At 39.7% G+C, this 7,643-nt stretch overlaps 1 pseudogene; it reads left to right on the top strand.

The window, feature by feature from the left end:
* The first annotated feature begins 6,420 nt into the window (after positions 1-6,420).
* Positions 6,421-7,419, top strand: LOC116093880 (annotated as a pseudogene).
* Positions 7,420-7,643: the final 224 nt, after the last annotated feature.

Genomic DNA, 7,643 nt, shown 5'->3' with positions numbered 1-7,643 from the left:
TGTGATTCTGGGATCCTGGGATCCTGGGCTTGTTAAATCACCTGGAAGTGTGGCTTTCTCTGTGTGTTATGGGACTGGTTGCAGAGCTTGTGTGGAAGGTCTGCCCTGGACCCCAGCCCAGACAGACCGGAAGGAACCCAAGTCACTGGGCTGGCAGAGTTCCTGTGTGCCTGGTCCTGCTGGTCCCAGTTAATCCCAGTGTTGGGATGGATGTTGGTTCCTGTTCACTTCTAATCCCGGGTGTGTCAGAGCGCCTGAGAGTGGAGGTTCCTCTGGGTGTTGTGGGACTGGCTGCAGAGATTGTGCCCTAAGTCTGCTCTCTGATCCTGGGTGTGTCAGCATGCCTCTACTTTTAATTTTTAAAGTCCAATCTTTGCCCCCTCCCATTCTGCCCTCCCACAGTTCCTCATCCCATTCATCTCCCCACCACGTCTCCAAGAGGATGTCTCCCCACACAGGCTTCCCCACTCCCTGGGGCCTCAAGTCTTTTGAGGGTTAGGCACATCTTCTCCCACCCAGGCCAGACCAGGCAGTTGTATATGTGTTGGGGACCTTGAACCATCTAATTTATGCTGCCTGGTTGGTAACTCAGCGTCTGAGAGAACTCAGGGGTCCTGATGAGTTGAGACTGCTGGTCTTTCCATGGGGTCGCCCTCCTCCTTAGCTTCTACTAACCTTCGCCTAATTCAGCTCTAGGAGTTCCCAACTTCAGTCCAATGGTTGGGTGTAAGTATCTGCTTCTGTCTCAGTCAGCTGCTTGTTGGACCTCTCAGAGGACAGCCATGCTAGGCTCCTGTCTGCAAGCACACCATATCATCAGTAATAGTATCAGGCCTTGGAGCCTCCCCTTGAGCTGATCCCAAGTGGGTTTGTCACTGGACAGCCTTTCTCTCAGGCTCTTCTCCATTTTTGTCCCTGAAGTTATTTTAGACAGGAACAATTCTGGGTCAGAGCTTTTGACTGTAAGATAGCAACTCCATCCTTTCACTTGATGACTTGTCTTTCTATAGGAAGTTCCCTCTCCTGTTGAGTATTTCATATAAGGTCCTTCCCATTGAATCCCGAGAGTCTCTGGTAAGTTTCTAGAGAGTTCTTCCACCTACCATCCCCTGAGATTGCATATTTCCATTCATTCTGCTGGCCCTCAGTGCTTCTTTCCTGTCCCCCCCCTCCCCCATACCTGATCATGTTCCCCTACAGGTTATCATTAAAAACACTCACTCTATTAAAGGTCAAACTATATAAGGCGGGAGATTTGGTGACCTATAGGACCTCAAGGATATCAAATCATGCATGCCCCACCACCCCTATACAAATTTCTCTATAGAATTTACAGCCACTTTAGCTGTGGCACAGCTGGGGACAAGTTTTGCATAAACCGTTGCCCAGAACACTTAAGCAGTGAATCTTACTGGTATCTATGGATAGGTAACTCAATTTTCAAGTAAACAATATGCAATAAAATAAACAAGTGCCATATGTGGTAGCGTGACTATCTCTATTCAGGTTTTTAAGATGCATAAGAAATACCCAGGCCCATTGAAAAACATTTGCCACAGAAATGGTACCATTATAGAGAGTTATTATTAGATAGCACCTAACAGAAATATAGAACAAAATTTGAGACTCTCCAAAAACTCCCCCTGAACAACACATAAACACACACACATACACATACACACACACACACACACACACACATATACACATACACAAATATACACACTCACAAACACACACACACACAGAGTAGGACTTATTATAGATATTGATTTGGAATAGATCCATCTTTGTAAGTTCTGACTTGTCGAACCAACAGAACATCTACATGGAAGACTCACAAACACCTGATTTCAAGCAGTGTGTGCTTTTACTGGCAGTTATTCTTAGAACTCTTCTCTGCATTGTCTTTTTTTTAAAAAAACATTCTATTTATAATATTATTTTTACTTAAAACATTTTGATATAGTTACTTAAATTACTTGAATTTATTTCAAATTTAAAAATTCCGTGGTTTTTAAAAAGTAGGAAAGACTATAAATAAAGAAGTCATCAAAGCCAAACTCCAAACTAGTTTGTTAAACATTTTCTCCTTGTCTTTGTGTGTGTGTACGTGTGTGTGAGTGTGTGTGTGTGTGAGTGTCTATGTGTGTCTGTGTGTACGTGCATATTCACCCCCCAACATCATAGAAACCCTTAGTTATAACCACACCTGTGTAAAAATGGAATGTCTCTGGTGAGTGCTCTGCTTTGGGAACCAAAATCCTTCTGGACTCACTCCCCAACAGACATTCCCACTGAAAATGGAAACATGTCTTGACTCACTTGTTGCTTCTTCCTGTACTGTAGCAGCTTTCTTAGCTGATAAATAGTAACTATGTTCTGCTGCATGCTCAATCTTTGTAGAAGTGATTGTAGAATCTTCTGTTCCTCCTGGAAGGCAGAATAAACTCTACAGGATTCATGAGATGAGGCCAATAAGCACGGCTCTCTCTTGTTTTCTTTAATTTTTCTTTCCTTTTCTTTTCTCTTTCTTCTTTATTTTATAATTGAAAATTGATTTTTATATAACATATGTCATGGTTATGATTTTCTCTCCCCCAGTCTTCCTAGTTTCCCCCAATCTCCAGAACTATTGGCATCCACATCCTCTCTGTCTGTCCTTAGGGAAGAAATATGACCTGAGGCTTAGGTGACTCCCAGCTCCCTGCTAGACTCCTGAAGGAACATATTCCATGCTTCTCACACAAAAGAGGTGTGACCTGTGCTCATGTAGGCCCAAAACAGAGTTCTCAATGCTAATGAGGTACCTAGAGGCCCAGAGGGTTTAGTCAATAAGCTTCCTTTCCCCAACATTCCTCCTTGAAAAGGTGCTTAATCTCAGACCCAACTTGAGAAGTGGAATATGGTTTTATGCATCCATTTTCTGCTATGACAATAAACTGTTTAGAACCTTGGACTGTCTTTTTTCATTAAGATCTACAGTGGGGAGTCATGAAGAAGGCTATTCACTAAAGAGCTGCAGCCTAATTTGTAGAAGATTACTCTGTGCTCCCAGACACCAAGTCTGCCACCTCCAAGATAAGGACTATTCCTCCTGGGATAAGCCTGCATTCACCTTCCCACCCCCACCCCTCCATTCCTGGCCCAGGCTAGATGCTGTCCCTATCCCATAGCACCAACTCTGTTCTCTGCTCCTCTGTGACTCCCAGAAGCTCCTGGATGTCCAAGAGTCTGAGAACCCCACAGTCCCAGCCTCTCTCACTCTGCCCCCAGTAGTGTCTTGGTACTTCCCTACAACCCAATACCCACCATGGGGTGTGGGATACATGGATTCCAACTCCCTGAAGCATACCCTCAGCTAGTGACCCACACAGACCCACATCCAAACTCCAGATTACCCCAGTGACATGGGTAACCATTGACCTAGATCAAAAGACCCAAGCCTTCCCCTCATCTTTATTTGTATACTGAAAATTTGTATCACTGATATCTTCAATATCTCAGTGATTTTCTTCTTTGAGCTTTATCCCTATTTTGTGCTTCTTTTATCAATAAAAATACTTCCTGATCTATTTCTTTGGCTGACATATAACTTTCTAATAACCCAAATAATAAGTTCCCACTATATTCTAGGTTCTTATGTCAGTTATATTTGTGTTATTTTTACTTTTGTATATTCAACATTCTCATTTTCAGCTCTTTACTCTTCAATATTCCTCCTATGTATTTTTTCTGAGTTTTTTATTTCCTTGTCTTATTTTTAATTTTTGAATATATGAGATAACTAGTGAAAGTCATGTGATGTAAAGTTATGAACCTTAAGGGTACCATGACTTTAGAAGGTCAATTATAATTTTTCTTAACCATTTTAATATCTATCTCTGATATGTCCTCAATCAGAAGTTCAAGAGGACTAGAAATATGAGTTTTCTATGCAGGATATACAAATTAATTCTTTTTATGAATCATACAGCTGCAAAATATTAAATAAAAATAGATATTGCCTGAGGTCCATCTTGTTTGGATATAGAGCATTTCCCAAAATGTTAGTAAAAATATGTTACACTATTTTTCTTTGAAAAATTTACACTGTTGAGCACATACTAATAGGCAAGTCTTGGAGAAATCAGGCAAATGTTGGTAGATTTTAAAAGACCGTATTATTATTTAGAATTATTTTCCTGCCTATACTCTTATATTTTAAGAATTCAACAACTATGTTCAAGCAGAAGTTTTATACATTCTACGTTTAATATGATTCTTGCCTACCAGGCAATTTCCTATAATGGTAAGAAATCTCTCTGCCCACATTCTGCCAAAACACTCTGGAGTTTGCATATATTTTCCCCGAAATTTTTGTATTTACTTAAAAATTACCCAAAATATTCCACTCTGTAATTCCTGACTCATTGCTAGAGTGTAACTCATAGATGAATCACATCACAACTGGTTTACTTTGAAAATAACAAATCACAACTAAATAACATCAATATATCTTTACACACTTATAAGCAATGTTGAAATACCAAACATTATTTTTTCTATCTGAGCACTGACAACTAAAACCCAGAGTTCCTACCTAAAAAAATAAATGGAGTGAGTGATTGTAGGTTTGAAAAAACTGTAGACTGTACTTCCTAGATCCCTGTCCAATATTGTCAAGAAAAAGAAACTACTGTAGGAGGAACACAGAGAATCTGAGAAACCTCATTCACAAATAAACCTGGTTTTAGGACTAGGTACTTTTCCCCTTCTGTCAGATGTATAGGGGGTGAGGAGGGCACACAACTACATAGGTTAAATAAGCCCAGAAAAGGAAAAGGAAGATTGACTAGTCTTTTAAAACATGTAGTGCTTTATCGGGCCTGAAGGAGAGAAGGATGTTCACCACTTGTTACTGTCCCAAGTTTCAATTTCTTTAATGGCTTGGGATTCTATTAATATCTTGCCTTCCGACTCACTAACTTATCTCTTTGCATTCAAAATAAACTGGCTTTTATGTCTATAATAAGCTGTGTATACTCACTGATCTTGTAATAATTATTTTTCTCAAAGGAACTCACTGCAACAGGCTACTGAAATTTAGGGACAGGATTGAGAGTTGTAGGTAGTGATAAAGCAGGGTATTACATAGGCTGATACAAGCATGTACTGCAGAAATGGGAATAGTAGGTTGAAATTGAACATGGGAAAATTTAGTCTGAATGTCAGGAAAAGTTGTCAACCCACAAATTTAATTAGGTAGTGGAATAGCTTCCCAGAAGAAATGGCAGAAATTTATTGCTGGAGCTATTTAAAGTTGGCCTGGACGAAGCACTAGGGAATACACAGAGTGGGTAATCATTCACAGGTTCTTGAGGATTGATGTATAGAGCAATTGGACTTTTGCATTTCTAATTTCATGACCATTATTCTAGTACTTTTTTTTATAATGGTAGATATTTCCTTTTTACAAGTGTAACTTGGAAAATCAAAACATGATACTATTCCATAGGGATAACCACAACCACTTTTTAAAAAAAAACAGTTGCAAGTATATTCTTATTTAATGCAGTAAAGGCTCAATCATTCTTTACTTCTTCCTTCTTGTGTTAATGTTCAGAAAGAAATCCTGGGAGACTTCTAGTATTTTCCTTTCTCATTGCTACAAGAGGAATATGCTTTATATATTTTTCAATTTTCACTTTTTGAACTAATAATCAGTTCTTTCAATAACTTGTCTACCTTTCATTTTCTGCCTGAATAAAGATCCACAATGGACATTTTTTTGCTTTAGCTGTCTTGTAAAACCACTGGTTATACCCAAATTCATTATAGTCAGGATGCTATTTCAGTATATATATTTTTACTATTCTGAGACTTTGGTGAAATTATTGATAACCAATTTTCAATGATCCTTGATAGCCAAACCAATAATTCTTGTTTCTATGAGATATTTAGGTAGTTTGCATGGATAAAATATATGTCATATACCCATAATATTCCTTGGCCATATTCAAGTAATTGTACTTGGTAGCATTTTCTTCTCAGTAATCATGTTAGAAGTATATTCTCATTCATAGGTAGCACATATCAAATGAAATACTACAATAAAAAATTCTAGTAATCATTTATCTTCTCTCAAACAGGACTTTTTCTGAACCCATTTGAAACATAAAGGAATATACCCACGTGTATCTCTGTTTTTCTTATAATAAACAAAGCAAGCCCCCCACCTTCCTCAGTCCTTTCATCTTCCCATTTCTATAACCAGGCAGATTCACCTGTGCTAGGAATGTGCTGTCCATGCCCTATCCATACACAGCACTAACACTGGGCCAAAATTTGCTGTGGGAAAGGCCATCCCAGCTGTAGATTAGTTCACCAGAAGCACTATGAAGTAGCTGCAGTCCTTTCACACTAAAACAATGATTCTACCTCCAGCTACTGCTGACTGCTTATGACCTTGTGAATCTTTGTGCTGGCTCAGGTGTGTGTGGGTGATCCTCTTCTATCAATCAGTATGCCAGAAGATAGATGATGAACTTCCCTTCTCCCCAGTTTATCAAGTCTAAGGCCAGTGTTGTAGGCATTAAGGTAGATAAGTGTATGGTGCTCCTTACAGGAACCAATGGGAAGACCACCATCCAAAGCTGGATGGGTAGTCTGAACTCTGTGCCCGATATAAGGACAGAGCAGAGTTTGTAAAGAGGGTTGCATGTTAAAGATTGTGTAACACACTCTCTCAGCCCTTGACATGATGGAAAAATACCAGTGTTCTGGCTCATTATGCCAGGATTTGCTACCAGAAAGGCATTGTACTCATAGTGGTGCCTGAATTCCTCTGCAATGGAGATCATGGATAGAAGTACTGCCAGTATACAGTATTCAACTGAAAAGCTATTGGCTGGCTACAAGGCTCCAAGTGACTGCCATGTCTATCTGGAAGGCACATTGCTGAAGCTCAACACAAGAACCCCAGGCCATGCTTTCACCTGGAAATTTTCCAATTTAATAATTGCCATGTCACAGTACTTCATTACATAATGCCCCCTCCCCACCCTGGAGTCATTTTCATGTATGGAGAGCAGAGTGAGAAAAAGTTTTCCAGTCAACTTCAATGCTATTAGTAAGTGATTCCTGCTGAAGCAATGGACCTTAACTTTCTCCTATGGCCAAGTGCTATAGGCTTCTTCTCTAGAGGCCTGAGGAGGGAAGAAGGAGAAAGTGCAGTCTTTCCAGGAGTAGTACATCAAGCAAGCCCTGGGCAACAGCCTTGCTTGTTAAGGTAAGTACATCCCAAATGTTCAGTCTAGAGCCAGAGCTAGTGAAACTCTATTTCTAACCATGCCTAGTGAGATGAAGTGGTCTAAGGCTAACCCACCAACACTCCTGGCCTCTGACTACTCACTTACTACTGAGGAGAGGGGCCTTTAGGTTCCTTCCCATCACTCTTGCTGCCCTGATGACTGGTGTATGATGCTAATTCCTCCATCACTTCCAACCCACTGCCAATAAACAACTATTTAACGGTGGAAAAAATAATCCCAATATGAAAAACAAAACAAAACAACTTAGTGTCTCCTAAAAATAGTTTTTTTCTTGAGTTCTCATATTTATCACAAAAGTAAAAAAAGTCTTTGCACCTAATCTCATATTTA

This window comes from Mastomys coucha, chromosome X (genome assembly GCF_008632895.1).
Source record: "Mastomys coucha isolate ucsf_1 chromosome X, UCSF_Mcou_1, whole genome shotgun sequence".
Taxonomy (NCBI): Eukaryota; Metazoa; Chordata; class Mammalia; order Rodentia; family Muridae; genus Mastomys; species Mastomys coucha.
This window is presented reverse-complemented; position numbering and strand designations above follow the sequence as displayed.